General features: G+C 43.0%; 1 protein-coding gene across 4 annotated transcripts in view; it reads right to left on the bottom strand.

Annotated features, from left to right (window-relative positions):
* TPST2 (tyrosylprotein sulfotransferase 2) overlaps positions 1 to 21,136 on the bottom strand; it is a 103,992-nt gene extending 82,856 nt beyond the window's left edge. For 2 of the 4 annotated variants that reach the window (XM_073629361.1, XM_073629362.1), the window contains exons 1-2: positions 20,982 to 21,136; positions 15,311 to 15,392 (exon numbers count right to left, since the gene is read on the bottom strand). The gene's annotated coding sequence lies outside the window, so the exon portion shown is untranslated. Of the gene's footprint in view, positions 1 to 13,834; positions 13,979 to 15,310; positions 15,393 to 20,981 lie in introns of those variants that run through there. The other 2 variants (XM_073629363.1, XM_073629364.1) reach the window with 1 other exon arrangement.
* Positions 21,137 to 25,491: the final 4,355 nt, after the last annotated feature.

Raw genomic sequence — 25,491 nt, 5'->3', positions numbered from 1 at the left:
AAAGAGTAGCAGTGTCTTCAGCTGCTTTGTAGCACATTGAATGTTACTGTAATTATCTCCCCTGTGAAGTTAAAGTGTGATCAGCAAGGAGAGGCGACCAAGAACATTCTGCTGTACATTCCATACCTAATGTGAGTGCATTTTAACCATTCTTTATTATTTTACACTAGGATGATTGCGCTCACTTTTGTTTTTGGTCTGAGAGCAAGTGCCAGTGACTGTGCCCCTCCCCCTAAATACCACTGCCACTGATCCCATCCCTCCCCCACCACTACTGCTGACACTTACTCCATCCCTACACAGGCACTCACCTCTGCTCTGCTGTGTGAGCAGTGTTTGTGTGTCTGGTGGGGGATTCTATGGATAGACTGGGGTGTGGTACTGTGTAAAAACTCGGGGGGTTCCATGGTCAGATTGGAGATAATTGGTGGGACTGGGGTCAGACTCATTTTTGGGCGGGAGGGTTGTTTGGTGGGTCCAGGGTCAGACCGGGGGGGGGGGGGTCCCCCCATGATCAGACTGAAAGAGGGAGGGGTTGCTGGGTCCTAGGTCAGACTAGGGGGTAATTAAAATAAAGGCCTCATGGGACCACCCACGCATTACGATTTTAAATGTACTAAGTTCTTAAGAGTCCTAAGGTTATTAGGCAAAAACTGTGAGGCATAACTGTGTGTAAACCTGTGTTGTGCATCTGTAAAGATACACATCAGCGCTACATAAGAGAAAGGGGTTTTGTCGGTGAAAAAAAACAAAAAACTTTATTAGTTAAAAAAAAAAAAAAAACTGGCTCCTAACTTTTTTTTTAGCTGGCTCCTAGATTCAAAGCAAATTTGTCAAGCCTTGCCCTGAACTATACAGGAGCCACAAAAATGGATCGCTCTAGAAATCAAACTCTGACCACAAACAACATAGTCATACTCTAGTATGCCCACCCCTGTACCTGCCTCAGTAAATGAGATACTTGCTGCCTCGCTGGACATTGTACAGCAGAGTGCCTTGGCTTTAAGGCTCCAGGGATATAAACTGGGGATGTGGGTCAAGGCCTGCTATACAATCTGGATGCCAGTTTAACATCTATCAAAACACTACAGGTACATACAAGTCAGCAACTGAGGCCCCTAGATTTCTATTCTCACATGTACACTCCTGATACTCAGATCTTTAAGACAATGGATACAAATGGTAAAGCCGATGACAGTTGTCTCATGCATATGTATAAACCACATATATATTTTTGACCACAGTGATGGGAAAATTCGAAGGAGTAGAATAAAAAAACTTCTTGGTCAAAGGAATTTTCAGACAGTGTATGTGGTTTTCGTTCTACTCCTTCGAATTTTCCCATCACTGTGGTCAAAAACAAATGTCGATTTGACCCCACTAAAGATTAGAAAATCGAACAAATGTTCTTAAAATGACATTTATTTTGAATGAAGACATTGTTTTTGTATGGCCAGCATATAATATATTACAGTTCTGTGTGAAAATCGTCAAAACAGTCTTAAAGTTTTCTTTTAATAAAAAATGTGATCTCTAAATCTGATATTTACTAGATTCAACCTCCTAATAGTATATACAGTACATCTCTTCGGTCATTCTCAGAGTGGATTTGAGGTTTTGCTCCCTAACCATATTTATATTTACCACTGCATATAGATATTTAAGAATAAATTACCTCTTTTTTTAATACACCTATGCAGTATGCTTTTGATCTGTTTCTGCAGTGCTTTTGATGTTTTGCATTTTTTGCACATGGGATTTTGCTGCGATTTGCGTTTTGCATTTTTTATTAATATATCATTAGATTAAAAATGCAAATTGCTGCACAAACACAGTACATGCTTTTCTGCAGCTTCTCCATTGAAGTATATTGAACCAAAAACAGCATAGATGTGAACGTGTCCCATAGGAAACCATAGTGAGTAAACTGTAGTGCGTTTCTGCAAAAAGCCCTAAAAAACGCATAGGTGTGAACCAGGCCTAAGACGTTTAGTAGCAGCAGGATGCTTTTTTTTTTGTATCACCTGTCATAATGGGGTTAAAAAAAACTATAAGGGGTTAATTTATACTGTGAGCCAGTGAAAGTAAATATATCATTAATAATTAAACACAGAAGTAGGATATATGGGCATTTAACCTAGAAGTCAGACATGAAGCTATATGAAGGGTGGAAGGGAGATTTAAATATTTTATATCAAAGTAGTACTAAAAGCTGAGACTTTTTTTTAATAGATATAATCATTTTAAATATAATGTACAATACTGGTAAAAGTTTACTTTAAATATAATTGTAATGCCTTCTATTACCTCCAGTCTATCAGCCTTCACCTTCTCTGGGTTCAGATGCTGATCTGCTCTGCACACAGTCTTTAAAAGTATTTATTTTTTTAAACAAACATGTTATACTTACCTGCTGTGTAATGGTTTTGCACAGAGCAGCCCTATTCTCCTCTTCTAGGGTCCCCCGCCGACGCTTCTGGCTCCTCCTGCCTTCAGAGTGCCCCAATAGCAAGCTGCAAATTTTAATATAGAGTGCCCCAATAGCAAGGTAAAAAAAAAACTTCTGACTTTAGAACCACTCACTTCCTGCCATGGACTACATGTCCCATGAGGCATTGCTACTCACACATTCACAAGTTCTCAGGCACGTACTGACATGTATGGATGGTGTACTGAGCTGTATGTGTGCTGCACTGTAATACCTGATATGTAAACAAACAATGCATTCTGTATGCAGACCAACTAATCGGCTGGCCGATTGATTATGAAAATAGGTGACAACTATTTTCATAATCAATTAGTAGTTTCGGGCCTACTTACGTCCTACATCTGGTATTCAATCCAATCCTTTGAGTCACGCATGAAAGAAAAGACAAGCTTGTATAATGATTGTAATAGATGCAAGGTGCATTAGTCAGCAGATTAGGCTTTATTTGCAGTATAATTACCTTATAGGCACGTGCAATGCTTGCTAAAAGCTAATGTGAATCCCCCTCCCATCATAAATCTCTAACTTTTTGATAAGTTACCACATATAATATTTCTAAACTATTCTTTTCAACCAAAATCAAAACGTAGCAATACTTTTCACAGTTGAACAGCCTAAAGCCTCATGTACACTGCTGCTAGTAAACGGACGTTTAGAAGCAGTTGTGAGTTTTTTTTCAGCTGCTCCTGAACTCTCCTCTATGTTATCTTATCAGTACATGTACACAGGGTCGTTTACAGTCCTTTCTAGGCAGTTGGGTTTGGACGCATTTTTTGGAACGCAAAAAAAATGCGTTCAGAGGCTGAGTTTACAGGCATTTCAAGCGCCAAATGCTTCTAAACACGGTAACTCGCGTTGAGCCACATTTCGTTTAGACTTTTTTTTTTTTTTTTTTTTAATAGCCAAAAATGAAAAAACGCAGCATTTAAACATGGCAAAACAGATGTTTTAAACGTGGGTTACTATCTGTCAAGTTAAATTGTTCAGGAGAGGTTGAAAAAATGTCCCGTGTACATGAGGCCTTATAACCACATTAAGTCAATATAAGTCAATTTCCCCTTATGCATATTAAACATTACAAAACAGTCTTTCAAATTTTTAATAGAGGTTGACTTTACACTAATAAAAAGAAATCTTGCAGAAAATAATGGCTATCTATACCTAGTTATCAACCTTCTATAAACAGGATATTAATGGAAGGTAAATAAATTTCACTTCGAGAAACTTGAAAAAACAACAAAACTGAATATTGATAAAAATAAATGCTTTAAAAATAGTGTAAAGAAGTCTGGCAAATGACAAAAGCGTCAAAATTACAGATAGGCCAGAACAAATATACTCGCAATCCAAGGTTTTACTGTATTGGGTATTTTTTAATAGATACTTTTTTGATATGCTGGTCTGTCTGTACCTGTCAGGTAAAGAAAAATTCAGATTCTTCTGGTTGCCAGCAAGTGACTACCTGAGACCTTTGTGAAACTTTAGAATGGAACTTTGCTTTAGTCAGTGTCTAAACCAGGGGTCTCCAAACCTTCTAAACAAAAGGGCCAGTTTACTGTCCTTCAGACTTTAGAAGGGCCAGACTGTGGCCAGGGGAAGTGGACATTTTCCTAGCATCAGTGGGAGTAAACATCACCAGATTTAGTATCAGTGGGAGGAATAGTGCCCCATTATTAGTATCAGTGGGAGAAATTATGCCCCATTGTTATCAGTTGGCAGAATAGTGTCTCATATCAGTATCAGGAACAGTGCACCAGGGGACGGATAAAGGCAAGCAAAGAGCAGCATCTGGCCCCAGGGACACAGTTTGGGGACCACTGGTCTGGGCCACGAATCTGCATAACCTGACCTTTCCAACAACATTATACTTAAGGTGATACTAAACACACACTGCTTAATTCACATTGCTCCTTCTATTTATGTATGTGGATGATGGCACTGTAATTATTTTTATAGAAAAAAAAAAAAAAAAAATCTAAATACCTTTTTCCTATATGATATTCAGCTGTCACATGACCCAACTCTCTCCCAGCATGTTTGCAGGAAGACATAAGCAGGGGGAGCTTCTAATGCTCTGCTGCTGGTCACATGTTCAAAATTAAAAAAAAACAAACAGCCATTGGAATAAAGAGTAAAAAAATAAATAAAACAGTTTTAAAATGGTTATACAAATATATTATTTGAAATAAAATCTTTATTATTTTGTGGAAATAACATTGTGTCTGCCAGTCACAGGCTCGGTCATGCCCAGCCCCCCCAGCCTGTGTCTTAGAATAAGAAAGAGGAGATGCCACCATTAATCTACATGCAATATCCCACCCCCATGGTGTTTAGCTGGTTAGTGGCATGGAGGAGGACGGAGGGAGTGGGCTGTCATTTCCCACTGTGTATACACCCACATGTGTAACTCTATAGTCACATGGCCTGTTTAGATGTAATAGGGAGGAAATGCTCAGCATAGAAACTCACTGAAAACTGAGCATGTGCAGAGTTGACACCACAGCTGCAAAATCCCCAGCTGAATAGAGGATATGAACAGAAGGTGGAGATGGAGAGCAGCAAGATCAACCAGTTATTTTGCAGAATACAGAAAACCAATCTCACAGTGACTGAGTATGAACAGCATGTAATACACCATTTATTGATAGTTTTTTATGATGTGGGTTTAGTGACACTTTAACAGAAAAATAATGTTAATCATAGCCATAACTACCAGACAGCAAAGGTTGCTTGGATAGAAGTATACAAAACATCTTAAATGTTTCCGACCCACAATCATGTGAACTGCTGAAAATTTTTAGTATTCTGCATCACTTTGGGTAATCCTAAATAAACAGAAACTGAATTGGGTTTGTGTCAGGTTGTGACTCAAGCTTGGCATAGTCTGGTTTCTTCAGTTGTCTTTGGACTTCCCCCACATAATTACATAGGAAAGCATGTGAAATGCAATACTGATGACATACAGTACATGCTAGGGAATAGAGGTGACAGGACTCCATATGCTTCTTTATTATGTCTACTGGTGTCACTTAACCAAACCTAGGACACAGGCACATTAGAGGCGTACAACAAAACTTCTAGCTTTTCTCCATGCGCAGAAGCTGCATACAGCCACCCACAGACATAAATGGCTGTGCACAGCTGTACAAGGGGTATACAATGGTACTCACATATAGTGTATAGCCGCAAACCACAGCTGCAGGCTTTCTGCGATTGGCGAATACGTTCATACACCTGATTAAATCTACACACAGCCATTCATGTCTATGGGTAACTGTATGCAGCACCTGGGCTTTCCAGACGCAGAAAAGAGAGAGTTTTAATGGTGTACCCCTCTGTGCATGAAGCTTTACTCCGCTTAGTGACAGTTTCCTGCTCACATAACTCGGTATCAATATCAAATGTATCTGTCAAGTTTTGCAGTCATGTTACATTATCTTCAGATCTTACACTAGTCTGTTTCCAGGTGGGTAAGGCAGAACAAATTGACTTAATGGGCTAAAGTTGGATGTGGTTCTAACTAAAGAAGGCCACAATGGTTTTAGAATGATTTACTCACTGACATCTAGTAAATTGTGGGTTACCGTATATACTCGAGTATAAGCCGAGTTTTTCAGCACATTTTTTTGTGCTGAAAGTGCCCCCCTCGGCTTAGACTCGAGTCAAGCACTTTTCTGCAGCAAAGAGGGACATTTTATGAACCGATTTTGGGGCCCCGTACCTTGGGGCCACTTGGTGCTAGGAACCCCGAATTTGGTGTGCAAACCCAGTGGAAATAGCACTACAACATATCACCACTAGCACTACAACATACCACTAAGTGGCCCCGAGATATGGGGCCCCAAAGTCGGTTCGGAAAATGTCATTCTCTGCTGCAGAAAAGGGCTTGACATTTTCCGAACCGACTTTGGGGCCCTGTATCTCGGGGCCACTTAGTGGTAGGAACCCCAGCTTTGGATATGTTGTAGTGCCATTTCCACTGGGTTTGCACACTGGGTTTGGGGTTCCTAGTACCAAGTGGCCCCAAGATATGGGGCCCCAAATTCGGTCAACTGTGTCCATCTGCAGCAATGTCATTTCGGGACCCTTTGGGTCCAGAGACCCCAAATTTTGGCTGCAGCTAGGGGGCATCTAGGAACCCTTAACTACCGAGTTTGAAGTTTGTGGGACCTATGGCTGCAAATGGGCACAGTGAGGCATGCAAATGGGCATTGTTGACCCTCTTTTCCACTTACAGTAGCTGCGCATTTCTCACCCTAGGCTTATACTCGAGACAATACGTTTTCCCAGTTTTTTGTGGTAAAATTAGGTGCCTCGGCTTATATTCGGGTCGACTTATACTCGAGTATATACGGTATGTATCCAGGCATTGCTGTAGTGCACCTGCCCATCCCACCTCCCTTTTTTGTGGTCTGCCAGTGGTGCTTTACAAGCCTGACCACTTGTACAAAATACACATACAAAATGCCAGATCATTCAAAGGGTTAACAAAAAATTCCTCCTAGCAATAAATCAGAATCTAATGTACATTGAACATTTGAAATCGGATTGCAGACCAATAAAAAATAAAAAGAAAGATAGAACAGATTTGTGTCAACCTGTGAGGAGAGCAGTACAGGGGTTGTCCACTGTTTACCTCCATCTGAAAATATAAGTGGTTTGTTGTCATGCGGACCCATTGCCTTAAACACTTTGAGCTACTAACCTGTGCAACTATGCAGCACAGGAAAGTCGTCAGTTCTTATACGCATCCTTGTTCTGGGTCATTGCCTCACCACCAGAAGATCAGTACGACAGCCAGAAACGTAACATTTTTGGAAGCGATCAGAAACAGTGGTATCCATGTTTCTGATCTGTTTCTTTCTGGTAGCAAACAAACCCATACCACCATGAGGAACCGTTCAGAATCTGGCCGCTGCAAACAAAGCCAAACTCAGTTCAAAGCTGAAGTCGGTTTTTGCTAAAGCACGTCAGGGTTAGAATCTATGCCAGGTTTTTACTGCTATGTCCACATTCAGAAGTGGTTTGAAAGGTTTTAACAGAAACGTGTGACTCTATGGGCAGGGTCCACCTCACTTCTTGTCTCAGTGAGCGCTACCAGCATAGAAGAGGTCTTATTTACTTCCACTTTCCTCATGACAGATATGGTGGTATTTTTTTAGAAATTTCTTGCAACAAAAGCAACAGACAGATTAATTTCACTTGTCTGGAATTGCTTTTTAAAGCCCAATCGAACCTTCAGTTTAATCAGCCAAATACATTCCAGGAGCATCAAAACAAAAGGGGTTTAATGTCTTCGCAGTTTGTTCTCTTCCATAGCAGCCAAGACCTAAGTAAAAAAAGCCCATCTACTGCCAGCATCTGTAGTGTGGTACCCTAGCTCTCTGTGTGGAAGCAGTGGTCACACTGCAGAGACTAAAACCTCTAGCTCTGCTATCACCTTTGCCAAATTGGTGAGCAGTGGCAGAAGCATGCTGAACAACTAATTAGAAAATGTCCTTAGTGGACGAAGGACAAAGAAATTAAAAGCATATTTTAAGCCACCAACTAACCATAAATTATAGGTGTGGACCTAGCACTTAAAAATAGACCAAAATGAATACCTAGGAGTAAAGCTCCTACAACAGAGTGCGCTAATAAGGCCCCGGCAGTATGACTATATACAAAAAATCTTTATCAGTAATTATAAATGTTCAACAATCAGTAAAACAGTAGAAAAAGCACCCCAAATTTACCCACCAGGCAAAATGCACCAACCCACCACGTTAAAAGGATTGCCAATTCTTTTAACCCCTTCCCGCCGACCGTACGCAGATATGCGTACTCGGCTTTCCGGGGTTATACCGGGATGATGCCCGCAGCTGCAGGCATCATCCCGGTACCGTTGTTTACAGCGGGCGATCGGCTACCCGTGTATAACAACCGATGCGGCTAAAAGCTGCTCGGCTGTTATACCGGAGGAGCGGGAGGGGACACCCCCCCTCCCGCCGCTGTTACCGGGCCTCCCGTGCGATCGGGAGGCCCGGTGTCCATTCGGCTGCCTTCGGCAGCTGGGGGCGGGCTGGAACGAAGCTGCGAGCGGCTTCGTTCCAGCCTTCTCGTTGTAAACGCGGAAGCGACGTCATGACGTCACTTCCCGTTTACTCGGTTGCCAATGGCGCCGAAATTACAAAAGTACACAGTATTCAGAATCGCCGTTTTCGGCGATCTGAATACTTTGAAGTGCAAAGGAGGGATGGGGGGTCTTTTAGACCCCCCATCCCTCCATAAAGAGTACCTGTCACCACCTATTACTGTCACAAGGGATGTTTACATTGCTTGTGACAGCAATAAAAGTAAAAAAAAAAAAAAATTTTTTTAAAACACAATCTATAAAAAGTACAAAAATAAATAAAATAAAAAAAAAAAAAAAAAAAATTTTTTTAAAAGTGCCCCTGTCCCCGCGAGCTTGCGCAGCGAAGAAAACGCATACGGAAGTCGCGCCCGCATATGTAAACGGTGTTCAAACCACACATGTGAGGTATCGCCGCGATTGTCAGAGCGAGAGCAATAATTCTAGCCCTAGACCTCCTCTGTAGCTCAAACCTGGTAACCGTAAAAATTTTTTAAAGCGTCGCCTATGGAAATTCATAGGTACCGTAGTTCGTCGCCATTCCACGAGTGCGTGCAATTATAAAGGGTGACATGTTTGGTATCTATTTACTCGGCGTAACATCATCTTTCACATTATACAAAAAAATTGGGGTAACTTTACTGTTTGGATTTTTTAAAATTCATGAAAGTGTCACTTTTCCAAAAATTTGCATTTAAAACACCGCTGCACAAATACCGTGTGATAAAAAATATTGCAACAATCGCCATTTTATTCTCTAGATTCTCTGCTAAAAAATATATATAATGTTTGGGGGTTCTAAGTCATTTTCTAGCAAAAAATACGGATTTTAACTTGTAAACACCAAATTTCAAAAATAGGCTTAGTCATGAAAGGGTTAATGTGGTGGGTTGGTGCATATTTGTTTGGAGGGAGCTTTTTGTACTGGTTGACCGATTGCTGAACATAATAATTACTAATAGATTTTTTTGTATATAGTTATACCAACCAGGACCTTATTAGCACACTCTGTTGTAGAAGCTTTACTCCTAGGTATTCTTTTTGGAAGCATACTGAACCACTGTTTCTACACAGAAAGCAAGGGTCCCACACTGCAGATGATGGCAGAGAACAGGCTTCTCACTCAGGCTGTGGCTGCTTTAGAAAGAAAAACTGTAAGACATTGAACATGTTTTGTTTTGATGCACTTGGAATGTATTTAAGCTGTCAATTTAAACTGAATTGGACTTTAAACAGAACCAGTCAGAACTGGTCCTTGGCAAACATCTGAAAATTGCATGTTAATGACAATTAACAATGTATAATGATGATGATGATGATGATGATGAATAATAATACATGGCGATGATTGCGTAAGCTTACTTATGCTAGCTACCAATTATCCATATGGCTACTGCATCAGACTAAAATCGAAAGTATTACTAGCTTAAGATTTATATTTGCTTCCTCATTAACTTTACTCTGTCTAAATTTGACAGCTCAGCACAAAGTGCATATATTGCTAAAACGTTTTAGTTTTGAACAGAGTAGACAAGGGTTACAACCTGTGAGTTTGTTTATTTCTGCTGTCTGTAACCCACTCACCTCCTGTTCTGCTACAACTATAAAATGTTTTGGAACATACCTACCGCTTTTGAATACCTATGTGCCCAGGGTCCGCACCAATTACACTTAATTTCATACATCTATCGTATCCTCCATGGGTCAACTCCTCTTGAGGAGACCAAACATTATATGAGAAGATGGTCCTATTTACTGAGCCGACCTATTATGGTACAAATGTGGGATAGGATTTGGTCCTCTATTTTTAAGTCTTCTAAATGTGTAACTCAGAGGGAGGCATCCATTAAGATTCTTATGTTTTGGTGTTTTTAAGATTCTTATGTTTTGGTATAGATCTCCAGATTCATAAATTTGACCCCTCGGTTTCGCCGCGCTGTTGGCGCTGCAGAACCGCCACGGGTTCTTTATTCCACATTTTTTGGCAGTGTTCTCCGATACAACCCTTTTGACGTGATGTGAGTTTACTCATACAGAAGGTGATAGATGTGTCCCTCCCGTTGGATCCCTTGAATTGTTTGTTGGGCCTTCCCCTTCCAAGAATTCGGTTGATCTCCTATATTTTATTAGCCGCCAGAAGGCTTATTCCATTGTGCTGGCTGTCCAACGCTCCTCCTCCGTGGTCCAGATTCTTACGTCTGGTGGCTGAAATTCGAAGGATGGAGACTCTAACGGCCTCCATGCAGCATTCCATCTTTCAATTTAATAAAACTTGGGAACCTTGGGATCTATCAGATTTTGGGACATCTTTGCCAAACAACACGCCCTAAGTAATATTAATTTCATACTATTCTTGTCTGTATGCCCTCCTTCCTTCTGTTTCTCTATATATACCGACTGATCCCTTATTGGTCTTTCTAATGCTTATGCTATACCTTTCATAGAAGTCCTGTGATTTCATGACTGCTTTTGAATTTTAATAAATATCTATGAGTTACCTGTTTTATACACTGTTAAGAAGCGATACAGTCCACCCCTGTGCCCTGTATCCATGGACATCATTTGTTTACAATTAAATTTTCCTTTCTTTTAATTTCAATATGTTAGTTAACATTGCGCTGTCATTACTAGTGTAATGTATAATGTGTAACAAGATTGTATATTTTCTTTTATAATTTAATAAAAATACAATTATAAAAAAAAAAAAAAAATGTTTTGGAGATTTTCTGCCTTAGTTAAAAAGGACAAATGGAGTCAGTCTAACTCAGTGGTTCTCAACCTCAGTCCTCAAGGACCCCCCCCAACAGGCCATGTTTTGGGAACTTCCCTTATATAAAATAGCTCTTATTAATACCATGTCATTGATATTGATTTAAAGCAGCAAAGTAAAGGAAAACCTGAAAACATTGGCCCGTTGGGGGTACTTGAGGACTCAGGTTGAGAACCACTGTTCTAACTAACAGGGACACAAACAGCAATAAAAATTTCAAAGGGGTTCTAATCCTTTCCTACTCTGAAACTGAAAAAAAAAAAAAAAAAGTTATGCTAGCTGAAATCTCCTAATCCAGTCATTATGCCATTACCTTGCAGTGGATTTTTTTTTTTTTTTTTTGAAAGTACACAGTTTACTTACACTTTACATGTCAAACTCAGACAATGTACTAGAGTTAAACAAAGTGGCACATAACCAATCTGTCACCAGTAGGCCTGCACAATTATATTAGTTGAAAGCCCCAATCCGGGCAAGTATGAAGCCCTCCCTCCTATCCTTTTCTAACTCATCCTGCAAAGTTTATTAGTTTTTTTTACCTAGTGAAGCAAGTTAGTTTTCACCTGAGTCTGCTGTCCAGTATTCACTGTTGCATGTTTTCCTTCACTCATTGTGGTTCCCTAGTGTCCCCCTGAGCTTACGTCACTTCCTCTGTGGTTCCTGAGGAACCTAATGTTGGACAGCCAATAGGCAGTGACGTGGATACCAAAAAAGGACTCACCAGATGTAAAAGAAACGAGAGAACGCTTGTGACTGAAGCATCACATGAGCGCATCTTTAACCACTTGCCGCCCGCCATATAGCAAAATGACAGTGTCAAAGTGGTTTCAATAACCTGACCGGGCATCATATGACGTCCAGCAGGATAACAGCTGCCGCGCCCATCGTGGCGATTGGTGGTGTGGTGTGTCAGTCTGACAAACCGCAACACAGATCTAGGTAAAGAGTCTCTGACGGAGACTCTTTACCACGTGATCAGCCGTATCCAATCACAGTGTAAACAGGAAGAGCTGTTGATCGGCTTCTCCTCACTCGCGTCTGTCAGATGCGAGTAGAGGAGAGCGGATCGGCTGCTCCTCTTACAGGGGGGGGGGGTCTGTGCTGATTATCAGTGCAGCCCCCCCGAGGATGCCCACACTGGACCACCAGGGATGCCACTAGGACCACCAGGGACGCCACCACTAGGTATGCCACCTTAGACCAACCGGGATGCCAATCAGTGCCCACAATGGATGCCCCCATTAGTGCCCACAATGGGCATCACTGATTGGCAGGAATTATTGTTTGGCACTGATTGGCATCCATCCGTACCATGAATTACTGTACATCAGTGCAGCCTATCAGTGCCCATCCGTGCCACCTATCAGTGCCCATCCGTGCCGCCTATCAGTGTCACCTCATTGGCGCCCATCATCAGTGCTGCCTTATGAATGCCCGTCAATGCAGCCCCATCAGTGCCGATCAGTGAAAGAGAAAACTTACTTATTTACAAAGTTTTGCAACAGAAAAAACAAAAAACAAAAACATTTTTTTCCCCAAAATTTTCGGTCTTTTTTTTTATTTGTTTAGCAGAAAATAAAAATCCCAGAGGTGATCAAATACCACCAAAAGAAAGCTCTATTTGTGGGAACAAAACGATAAAAATTTAGTTTGGGTACAGTGTAGCATGACCGCGCAATTGTCATTCAAATTGCGACAGCACTGAAAGCTGAAAATTGGTCTGGGCAGGAAGGTGTATAAGTGCCCTGTATTGAAGTGGTTAAGTAAATAAGGTATTTTAGTTTAGTTTTTATATATCCAGCAATCGGTTGGAGGGAAAGCCAGAGATGGGCTTTAAGATCAAATATAAACATTGAGACCGTAGGAAAAAAAAATTGATGTTCGGAGCAACACTTTTGTAACAGCTTACATAAATCTTGTCAGCGTGCGGGGTAGTAAATAGACATTTAAATATAGGAAAGGGCATATTACAGTATTTCTTCTAATATATGACCAATACATAAGAAATCGTGTTACACACAAGGCCTGCAAGTTGTGCAGAACTCACAATAAGATAAAGAAATCCTGACTAACATTCCCAGCAGGCATCCTTTCCCATAAGCTAGTTTTGTCTACAGCAACTTTACAGCCCACCAAAAAATCTGAACATTGGCAAAAAGCCAGCATCCAACATATGTCACAAGAGAAGACATGGACTGTCTTCACTAGGCTCAACAGTGGGGCTACAATAGGTTAACAAGTAGCACTTTGTAAGTATGTGCAACACTTCAACTTCTTAGCACACAAAAAAAAGGGGACCATGTAAAAAACATCCGCTGTGTAGTCTGCTGATGTGTATAAGTCCAGAGAAACATTTCCAAATCTTGTTTCTAAAGTGATAATATAAAGGACAGAGGAATAAGCTTGATGATTCAACACACACTACATCAATCTGATCCTAAATATACACTGGTCAGCCACTTACCTAATATTGAGAAGTCCCCCTTTTGCCACCCTTTTGCTGTCCCGTCGAGGTATGGACACCACTACACCTCTGAAGGCATTCTATGCTAACTGGCACCAACCTTTCAGTTGCAGATCCTTTAACTCCTACAAGTTGAGAGGCGGGGCCTCCATGGACCGGACTTGTTTTTCCAGCACATCCCACAGATGCTTCATTGGATTGACATCTGGAGAATGTGGATGCCAAGTCAAACACCTCAAACTTGTTATGTTCCTCAAACCATTCTTGAACAATTCTTGCAGTGTGGCAGGGCACATAATCTTGCTGAAGGAGGCCATTACCATCAGGGAATACCATTTCCACAAAGGGGTGTACATGGTCATAGTTTCGGGAGCTGGTATGCGTTAAGTAACATCCACATAAATGGCAGGACCCAAGCTTGCCCAGCAGAACATTCCCAAAGCTTCACACTGCCTATGCCAGCTTGCCTTCTTCCATTACTACATCCTGGTGCCACCTCTTTGCTAGGTAAGCAATGCACACCTACCCAATTATCCACTTGATGTAAAAGAAAACATGATTCGTTGGACCAGGCCACGTTCTTGCATTGCTCTGTGGTCCAGAGCTGATGCTCACATGCCCATTGTAGGCGCTTCTTTCTGTGGACATGGGACAGCATGGACACCCTGACCAATGTGCAACTACACAGACCCATACACAACAAACTGCAATGCCCATTTCTTTTGCTTTCAGCTTCAGAGAAAACATGTTCGCTTGCTGCCTAATATATCCCACCCACTTCCAGATGCCATTCAAAGAGATAATCAATGTAATTCACTTTACTGGTGGTCATAAAGTTAGGAATGATTGGTGTATATGATCTGCTATGTTCATAAACATAAGAATAAGACCCCTTCCACACTGAGGCAGTTTTCAGGCTTTTTAGCGCTAAAAATAGTGCCTGAAAACTGCCTCTCATGTCTCCCCAGTATGAAAGCCCGAGTGCTTTCACACTGAGGCGGTGCGCTTGTGGGACGGGAAAAATAGTCCTGCAAGCAGCATCTTTGGAGTGGTGTAGGAGTGATGTATACAGTGCTCCTACACCGCCCCTGCTTCGGAAGTGCCACAACGCGAGAGCGTTTAACCCCTTCTTGGGGGTCAAAAGCTCCCCGCTAGCGGCTGAAAAGCGCCACTTAAACAGCGGTAAAGCAGCGCTTTACTGCTAACTGACCCGCCACACCCAGTGTGAAAGGGGTCTTAAATTAATAAAGAAACAGTCTTCAATCCCAACTTTAGTGAAAAGTAGCTACAAATAAGTAATAACAATATGCTACAATGGCTAATTCTAAGCAAGAATAACATCATATTACTAACGTGCATGTCTGAAATAGTTACTGAGGGGCAAATACAATTACAAAACAACTGCTACACAGCATATGCAAGGGTCACGCAGAAGAGGTTCAGTGAAAAGTATCAGACAGATGACGATGGACTGACCTTTTGGTGGATTACTGCCAACCTGATCTTTACCTTGTAAGGGCCACTTTCACAGATAAGGGTGTGTGCATTGTGCCAGAACCTGCAAATACATAACAGAGTTCAGTGCTGGAGCTGGGGAAGTAACTTTTCCTCATCAAACATTGTTCTGTATAGTTTTTCCTCTGGTCTGTGGACTCCCCGTCCCCCAGTTCTGTACAGTGCCTATCCCCACCCCGTTCTGTACAGTCAGCCCCCCATTTTGTATATGTAGTCCTCACCCTGTACAGTCCCCCCCAGTTCAGTACTGATAGTCCTCTCCCCTGTACAGTCACTCCCCCATCCTGTATAGGTAATCTGTCCCCCAGGTCAGTACTGATAGTCCTCTCCCCTGTACAGTCAGCCCCCCATTTTGTATATGTAGTCCTCACCCTGTACAGTCCCCCCCCAAGTTCAGTACTGATAGTCCTCTCCCCTGTACAGTCAACCACCCATTCTGTATAGGTACTCCTCCCCCCTCCCACGTTCAGTACTGATAGTCCTCTCCCCTGTACAGTCAGCCACTCATTCTGTATAGGTAATCCACCCCCACATTCAGTACAGGTAATCCACCCCCCCCAAGTTCAGTACTGATAGTCCTCTCCCCTGTACAGTCAGCCACTCATTCTGTATAGGTAATGCACCCCCCCCCCCTCCCCACATTCAGTACTGATAGTCCTCCACTCATTCTGTATAGGTAATGCACCCCCCCCCCACATTCAGTACTGATAGTCCTCCACTCATTCTGTATAGGTAATGTACCCCCCCCCCCACATTCAGTACTGATAGTCCTCCACTCATTCTGTATAGGTAATCCACCCCCCATGTTCAGTACTGATCGTCATCTCCCCTGTACAGTCAGCCACTCATTCTGTATAGGTAATCCACCCCCCCAATTCAGTACTGATAGTCCTCCACTCATTCTGTATAGGTAATTCCCCCCCCCCCCCCCCCCAAGTTCAGTACTGATAGTCCTCTCCCCTGTACAGTCAGACCCCCATTCTGTATAGGTAACCCCCCCCAATTTAGTACTGATAGTCCCCTCCCCTGTACAGTCAGACCCCCATTCTGTATAAGTAATCCCCCCCCCCAAGTTTAGCACTGATAGTCCTCTCCCCTGTACAGTCAGACCCCCATTCTGTATAGGTAATTCCCCCCCCCCCCCCCAGTTCAGTACTGATAGTCCTCTCCCCTGTACAGTCAGACCCCCATTCTTTATAAGTAATCCCCCCCCCCCCCAAGTTCAGTACTGATAGTCCTCTCCCCTGTACAGTCAGACCCCCATTCTGTATAGGTAATTCCCCCCCCCCCCCCCCCAGTTCAGTACTGATCGTCCTCTCCCCTGTAAGTCAGACCCCCATTCTGTATAGGTAATCAAACCCCCCCAAGTTCAGTACTGATAGTCCTCTCCCCTGTACAGTCAGACTCCCATTCTGTATAGGTAATCCAAACCCCCCCCCCCCCCCCCGTTCTGTACTGATAGTCCTCTCCCTTGTACAGTCAGACCCCCATTCTGTATAGGTAATCCAAACCCCCCCACCCCCCCCAGTTCAGTACTGATAGTCATCTCCCCTGTACAGTCCACCCCAGTTCTGTACTGATAGTCCTCTCCCCTGTACAGTCAGACCCCCATTCTGTATAGGTAATCCAAACCCCCCCTCCCCAGTTCTGTACTGATAGTCCTCTCCCCTGTACAGTCAGACCCCCATTCTGTATAGGTAATCCAAACCCCCCCTCCCCAGTTCTGTACTGATAGTCCTCTCCCCTGTACAGTCAGACCCCCATTCTGTATAGGTAATCCAAACCCCCCCACCCCCCCCAGTTCAGTACTGATAGTCATCTCCCCTGTACAGTCCACCCCAGTTCTGTACTGATAGTCCTCTCCCCTGTACAGTCAGACCCCCATTCTGTATAAGCAATCCACCCCACCCCGAGTTCAGTATCGATAGTCCTCTCCCCTGTACAGTCAGCCCCCCCATTTTTGTATGTATTCCTCTCCCCTGTACAGTCATCCTGCCGATTCAGTATCGATAGCCCCCCCCCCATTCTGTATAGGTAGTCCTCTGTTCTGTACAGTCAGCCCCCCATTTTATAGTAATGATGGGAGCAGTGCTGTATGTAGTCCAGTAGTAGTAGTGATGATGGGAGCAGTGCTGTATGTAGTCCAGTAGTAGTAGTGATGGTGGGAGCAGTGCTGTATGTAGTCCAGTAGTAGTAGTGATGATGGGAGCAGTGCTGTATGTAGTCCAGTAGTAGTAGTGATGATGGGAGCAGTGCTGTATGTAGTCCAGTAGTAGTAGTGATGATGGGAGCAGTGCTGTATGTAGTCCAGTAGTAGTAGTGATGATGGGAGCAGTGCTGTGTGTAGTCCAGTAGTAGTAGTGATGATGGGAGCAGTGCTGTGTGTAGTCCAGTAGTAGTAGTGATGATGGGAGCAGTGCTGTATGTAGTCCAGTAGTAGTAGTGATGATGGGAGCAGTGCTGTATGTAGTCCAGTAGTAGTAATGATGATGGGAGCAGTGCTGTATGTAGTCCAGTAGTAGTAGTGATGATGGGAGCAGTGCTGTATGTAGTCCAGTAGTAGTAGTGATGATGGGAGCAGTGCTGTATGTAGTCCAGTAGTAGTAGTGATGGGAGCAGTGCTGTATGTAGTCCAGTAGTAGTAGAGATGATGGGAGCAGTGCTGTATGTAGTGGTAGTGATGATGGGAGCGGTGCTGTATGTAGTGGTAGTAGTAGTGATGATAGGAGCGGTGCTGTATGTAGTGGTAGTAGTAGTGATGATAGGAGGGGTGCTGTATGTAGTGGTAGTAGTAATGATGATAGGAGGGGTGCTGTATGTAGTGGTAGTAGTAGTGATGATAGGAGGGGTGCTGTATGTAGTGGTAGTAGTAGTGATGATAGGAGCAGTGCTGTATGTAGTGGTAGTAGTAGTGATGATAGGAGCAGTGCTGTATGTAGTGGTAGTAGTAGTGATGATAGGAGGGGTGCTGTATGTAGTGGTAGTAGTAGTGATGATAGGAGGGGTGCTGTATGTAGTGGTAGTAGTAGTGATGATAGGAGCGGTGCTGTATGTAGTGGTAGTAGTAGTGATGATAGGAGCAGTGCTGTATGTAGTGGTAGTAGTAGTGATGATAGGAGCAGTGCTGTATGTAGTGTAGTAGTAGTGATGATAGGAGCTGTGCTGTATGTAGTGTAGTAGTAGTGATGATAGGAGCAGTGCTGTATGTAGTGTAGTAGTAGTGATGATAGGAGCAGTGCTGTATGTAGTGTAGTAGTAGTGATGATAGGAGCAGTGCTGTATGTTGTGTAGTAGTAGTGATGATAGGAGCTGTGCTGTATGTTGTGTAGTAGTAGTGATGATAGGAGCTGTGCTGTATGTTGTGTAGTAGTAGTGATGATAGGAGCTGTGCTGTATGTAGTGTAGTAGTAGTGATGATAGGAGCTGTGCTGTATGTTGTGTAGTAGTAGTGATGATAGGAGCTGTGCTGTATGTTGTGTAGTAGTAGTGATGATAGGAGCAGTGCTGTATGTTGTGTAGTAGTAGTGATGATAGGAGCTGTGCTGTATGTTGTGTAGTAGTAGTGATGATAGGAGCTGTGCTGTATGTTGTGTAGTAGTAGTGATGATAGGAGCTGTGCTGTATGTTGTGTAGTAGTAGTGATGATAGGAGCTGTGCTGTATGTAGTGTAGTAGTAGTGATGATAGGAGCTGTGCTGTATGTTGTGTAGTAGTAGTGATGATAGGAGCTGTGCTGTATGTAGTGTAGTAGTAGTGATGATAGGAGCTGTGCTGTATGTTGTGTAGTAGTAGTGATGATAGGAGCTGTGCTGTATGTTGTGTAGTAGTAGTGATGATAGGAGCTGTGCTGTATGTAGTGTAGTAGTAGTGATGATAGGAGCTGTGCTGTATGTAGTGTAGTAGTAGTGATGATAGGAGCTGTGCTGTATGTAGTGTAGTAGTAGTGATGATAGGAGCAGTGCTGTATGTAGTGTAGTAGTAGTGATGATAGGAGCAGTGCTGTATGTTGTGTAGTAGTAGTGATGATAGGAGCTGTGCTGTATGTAGTGTAGTAGTAGTGATGATAGGAGCTGTGCTGTATGTTGTGTAGTAGTGATGATAGGAGCTGTGCTGTATGTTGTGTAGTAGTAGTGATGATAGGAGCTGTGCTGTATGTTGTGTAGTAGTAGTGATGATAGGAGCTGTGTTGTATGTTGTGTAGTAGTAGTGATGATAGGAGCTGTGTTGTATGTAGTGTAGTAGTAGTGATGATAGGAGCTGTGCTGTATGTTGTGTAGTAGTAGTGATGATAGGAGCTGTGCTGTATGTTGTGTAGTAGTAGTGATGATAGGAGCTGTGCTGTATGTAGTGTAGTAGTGATGATAGGAGCTGTGCTGTATGTAGTGTAGTAGTGATGATAGGAGCTGTGCTGTATGTAGTGTAGTAGTAGTGATGATAGGAGCTGTGCTGTATGTAGTGTAGTAGTAGTGATGATAGGAGCAGTGCTGTATGTTGTGTAGTAGTAGTGATGATAGGAGCTGTGCTGTATGTAGTGTAGTAGTAGTGATGATAGGAGCTGTGCTGTATGTAGTGTAGTAGTAGTGATGATAGGAGCTGTGCTGTATGTAGTGTAGTAGTAGTGATGATAGGAGCTGTGCTGTATGTAGTGTAGTAGTAGTGATGATAGGAGGTGTGTTGTATGTTGTGTAGTAGTAGTGATGATAGGAGCTGTGCTGTATGTAGTGTAGTAGTAGTGATGATAGGAGCTGTGCTGTATGTAGTGTAGTAGTAGTGATGATAGGAGCTGTGCTGTATGTTGTGTAGTAGTAGTGATGATAGGAGCTGTGCTGTATGTAGTGTAGTAGTAGTGATGATAGGAGGTGTGTTGTATGTTGTGTAGTAGTAGTGATGATAGGAGCTGTGCTGTATGTTGTGTAGTAGTAGTGATGATAGGAGCTGTGCTGTATGTTGTGTAGTAGTAGTGATGATAGGAGCTGTGCTGTATGTAGTGTAGTAGTGATGATAGGAGCTGTGCTGTATGTAGTGTAGTAGTGATGATAGGAGCTGTGCTGTATGTAGTGTAGTAGTAGTGATGATAGGAGCTGTGCTGTATGTTGTGTAGTAGTAGTGATGATAGGAGCTGTGTTGTATGTTGTGTAGTAGTAGTGATGATAGGAGCTGTGTTGTATGTAGTGTAGTAGTAGTGATGATAGGAGCTGTGCTGTATGTTGTGTAGTAGTAGTGATGATAGGAGCTGTGCTGTATGTTGTGTAGTAGTAGTGATGATAGGAGCTGTGCTGTATGTTGTGTAGTAGTAGTGATGATAGGAGCTGTGCTGTATGTAGTGTAGTAGTAGTGATGATAGGAGCTGTGCTGTATGTAGTGTAGTAGTGATGATAGGAGCTGTGCTGTATGTAGTGTAGTAGTAGTGCGGACACACACATTACTCAGCTCTCTATACACAGCATAATCATCTACCAGGCACATACTGAAGTGATGGCAGAGTCCGCCAATGAATGGAGGGGCCCCACGAACACACGGAGCTCCCCCAAACACAACGGCACCCTCAAACTTACAGGAGCCCCCTGCCTCCATTCCCCGTCTACAGTCACCCCCCAAACACGTCCCCGTCCCCCTCCCTACCGGGCTCTCACCTCTGGCACTGTGCCCCCTGCACACGCACACGGGGAATTCTCTTCTCCCTCACCGAACCGGTCGCGCGCCCACGCACACGCGTCCTCCTCCACGGTCAGACAGTCTATTTCCCCGCCCACGCAAATTCAGGGCCGCGCGCACAAACCCAAACCACGCCCCTCGCGCCTGTCCGTGAGCCACGCCCCCAGTTGCAGATTAGGTGGGCTGCGCGCTCCGGAGTTGTCGGCAGGGGGTGGTGTGACGCGCACAGTCTGCACCGTTATGTGTGGCCACATGTGCACTCTGAGGGTGCCTTGTCAGCCCAAATATTAGGGATATACAGTAATAAAAATGAGATGGTATAGTCACCTATTCCTGGAATGCTACGAATCTCTCTGACAAGCTTTTGTAACCACAATGTCATTGTGTACTTCGTGCACACAGATGTTTAGTAGCTCCTGTGTGCTGAGGCATAAACTCCCCAGGGTGCCTCATTTAGCCACAAATACAAGCGTGGAAACAATGGTTTTTCTATGTGCCCTAGAGGTGACCTGCATTCACCCAGTGTGGGGAAAAACATGTCATTGAATGTTATGTGAATGAGTCCTAAAGGCTCACACTACACACCACCTGTAGGCCCAATGTACATGGCCACCTAGCAGCTCCTGTGTGCTAAGGCGTAAAATCCCTGGTGTTTTCTGACACCTGAGGAGCCACACATGCTACATAAAGTCGCCAATACAAGTGAATAGTTATACCCAGCCATGCTCGGGTAAATGCTTAAAGCGATATTAAAATCTTGTTTTGTTTTTTTTTTGCTCTGGGGGGCACCCAAGCAGGCGTTTCTTCCGAGCCACGGCTCTATGTGTCCATTACCACAACGAGCCACGGCTCAACCCCGTCCCCTCCATCTCCTGATCCAAAAATGGAAAGAGTATGGCACAACTGTAAACCTACCAAGACATGGCCGTCCACCTAAACTGACAGGCCAGGCAAGGAGAGCATTAATCAGAGAATCAGCCAAGAGGCCCATGGTAACTCTGGAGGAGCTGCAGAGATCCACAGCTCAGGTAGGAGAATCTGTCCACAGGACAACTATTAGTCATGCACTCCACAAATCTGGCCTTTATGGAAGAGTGGCAAGAAGAAAGTCATTGTTGAAAGAAAGCCATAAGAAGTCCCGTTTGCAGTTTGCGAGAAGCCATGTGGGGGACACAGCAAACATGTGGAAGAAGGTGCTCTGGTCAGATGAGACCAAAATTGAAGGGGTCTTCCAGCAGTTTTTTTTTTTTTTTTTAAAGTCAGCAGCTACAAACACTGTAGCTGCTGACTTTTAATAAGGACACTTACCTGTCCAGCGAGCCCGCAATGTCGGCCCCCCAAGGCCGATCCGTCCATCCGCCATCCTAACTAAGGGAAACAGGCAGTGGAGCCTTGCAAATTCACTGCCAGTTTCCTACTGCACATGCGCGAGTCGCACGGCGCTTTGTGAATAGCCCCATTGTTTTCTGGGACACACACATGTCCCAGAAGGCAAGGGGGCAGCTCGCCGAAGAGGAGGAAGCGCCGCGGAATAAGAAGAGGCACATTAGGAAGACTACCTAGCAACAGGGGTTTCAGGTAAGTTAAAAAGAAAAAAATTCAAATTTAAAGAAAATTTTTTTTAGAATATTGATGCACTTTTTTATTTTAGAGTGGCCCTCCACTTTAAACTTTTTAGCCTAAAAGCAAAACACTATGTGTGGCTGAAAACTAACACTGCACATCACCCTGAACACACCATCCCCACCGTGAAACATGGTGGTTGCAGCATCATGTTGTAGGGATGCTTTTCTTCAGCAGGGACAGGGAAGCTGGTCAGAGTTGATGGGAAGATGGATGGAGCCAAATACAGGGCAATCTTAGAAGAAAACCTGTTAGAGTCTGCAAAAGACTTGAGACTGGGGCAGAGGGTCACCTTCCAGCAGAACAACGACCCTAAACATACAGCCAGAGCTACAATGGAATAGTTTAGATCAAAACATATTCATGTGTTAGAATGGCCCAGTCAAAGTCCAGACCTAAATCCAATTGAGACTCTGTGGCAAAACTTGAAAATTGCTGACGCTCTCCATCCAATCTGACAGAGCTTGAGCTATTTTGCAAAGAAGAATGGGCACAAATGTCACTCTTCATATGTGCAAAGCTGGTAGAGACATCGCCAAAAAACTTGCAGCTGTAATTGCAGTGAAAGGTGGTTCTACAAAGTATTGACTCGGGGGGCGGAATACAAATGTACGCCACACTTTTCACATATTTATTTGTAAAAAAAATTGAAAACCATTTATTATTTTCCTTCGACATCACAATTATGTGCCACTTTGTGTTGGTCTATCACATAAAATCCCAATAAAATACATTTACGTTTTTGGTTGTAACATGACAAAATGTGGAAATTTTCAAGGGGTATGAATACGTTTTCAAGGCACTGTAGATGACCTCAATATATTGATGCTGGTTAGAATGAATAGAGAGCTGAACATAAATGAGCACACAGCAGGTAAACACGAATACAGTCTGCTAAACAAAGTAATAGCTATACCAAAGTAACTTAGGATCAGGTTCTATACCACTAAGTGGAAATCAACACATGACTCAGCAAATTCAGCAATAAACAGTGCATAAAAATGTTAACTGCAATGTGAATAATAACACTACAGCTGAGTTAGAGTGAAGTCTGTTGGAATGACTAATGTATGATGTAGTGTTCACTGAGAGGTACCTCTTAAGTAAGAAGGGGCAAGGGTCTCTAGGTAGCAACTGTAAGGATAGTCATTAGTGCAGGCTCTTCAGCCGGCTAATGTTGAGGCCCAATAACACTTTTGGTGCACTTGAGAACGGTCAATAAGGTCTACAGGCAGCAATAGAGCTATAAAGGGCTCAGTCTCTAATGGTGGCAACAAATCATGGCTGCAAGATGCCCTTACCAAACCTGGTGACACAATAGCAGTGGTCCCTCTGGTTAGGTGTCTGCTCACTCTGGGTTGCCTTGGGCTACACCAGTCTAGTGGTGCCATCCCTCTGCACTCAGATCACAGCTCTAAACTCTTTGGTTTCCCCACGCAGCAATGGCTTTTCAACGACATCTCTGCAGGTCCCCACAACATGGTCTTCTTGCACTGCACTGAATCACCAGTGAAATTTTGCCAGGGCAAATCCTGCTCTCAGCAAGGGATTCTGGGTAATGTGTTCTGCTGCCTCACCATTTGCTTTGTACACCACTTCTCTGGGACTATATATTCCAGTGTCCATGGAGCTGTTGTATTCTCTCCCTTGCTGCTGATTGGTTCAGGTCTATGGCTGCCAAGCAGTGCTGGGACAAGGCCATTTGGTGCCCAGGGCGAAGATGGCAAACTGCGCCCCCCCCCCCCCCCCCCCCCCGTTTTTAATAAAGAATCAATGTCGTTTCAAAACAAGAATATACTTAAAACAATAGAATAGTTCAATTATGTTTAATGCGATAGAAACAGAGTTCACTCACACATTTTAATATGTATTTTTATTGGAGGCACTTTGAAATAATAATGCAACAAATGTGCTTGTAGAAAGGCCTGGTTAACTGTTTTTTCTGTCAAGGCCCATGTGAACATACTAAAGTTTTAAGTTTTGCATTATTTTGTGTGAGGTAGTGCCCCAATACCAAATATTCACATAAATAGAAAAAAGTGCAAAAATCAAAAAATTTCACAAACTTCTCAACCAACATACATGGCCTTCAGCAAAAAAGAAACCTTAATACAAAATACTAATATATAAAAGTGCAAAATCAAGGGATTACACTATTTTTCACTGAAACATATAACATTCAACTGTAATCTTTCCTAAAGGTAGACAGTGCCCGAATACAAAATATTCATATAAATATGAAACGTGCACAAAAACAACAACAAACAGACATATTTTAAACAACATACAGGGCCTTCAGCCAAAAAGAACCCCTTAGTACAAAATATTCATTTTAAAAAGTGCAAAATAGAAATCAAGGCAATAAATAAAAATTTCTGTAAACTTGCTGAAGACAGTTGCAAAAATGTCAAGTACAGTGGGGACGGAAAGTGTTCAGACCCCCTTAAATTTTTCACTCTGTTATATTGCAGCCATTTGCTAAAATCATTTAAGTTCATTTTTTTCTTCATTAATGTACACATAGCACCCCATATTGACAGAAAAACACAGAATTGTTGACATTTTTGCAGATTTATTAAAAAATATCACATGGTCCTAAGTATTCAGACCCTTTGCTGTGACACTCATATATTTAACTCAGGTGCTGTCCATTTTTTTCTAATCATCCTTCAGATGGTTCTACACCTTCATTTGAGTCCAGCTGTGTTGGATTATACTGACTGGACTTGATTAGGAAAGCCACACACCTGTCTATATAAGACCTTACAGCTCACAGTACATGTCAGAGCAAATGAGAATCATGAGGTCAAAGGAACTGCCTGAAGAGCTCAGAGACAGAATTGTGGCAAGGCACAGATCTAGCCA

Source organism: Aquarana catesbeiana, linkage group LG01 (assembly GCF_042186555.1).
Source record: "Aquarana catesbeiana isolate 2022-GZ linkage group LG01, ASM4218655v1, whole genome shotgun sequence".
Classification (NCBI taxonomy): domain Eukaryota; kingdom Metazoa; phylum Chordata; class Amphibia; order Anura; family Ranidae; genus Aquarana; species Aquarana catesbeiana.
Note: the sequence above shows the minus strand (reverse complement) of the source record. Positions and strands in the feature narration are given on the sequence as shown.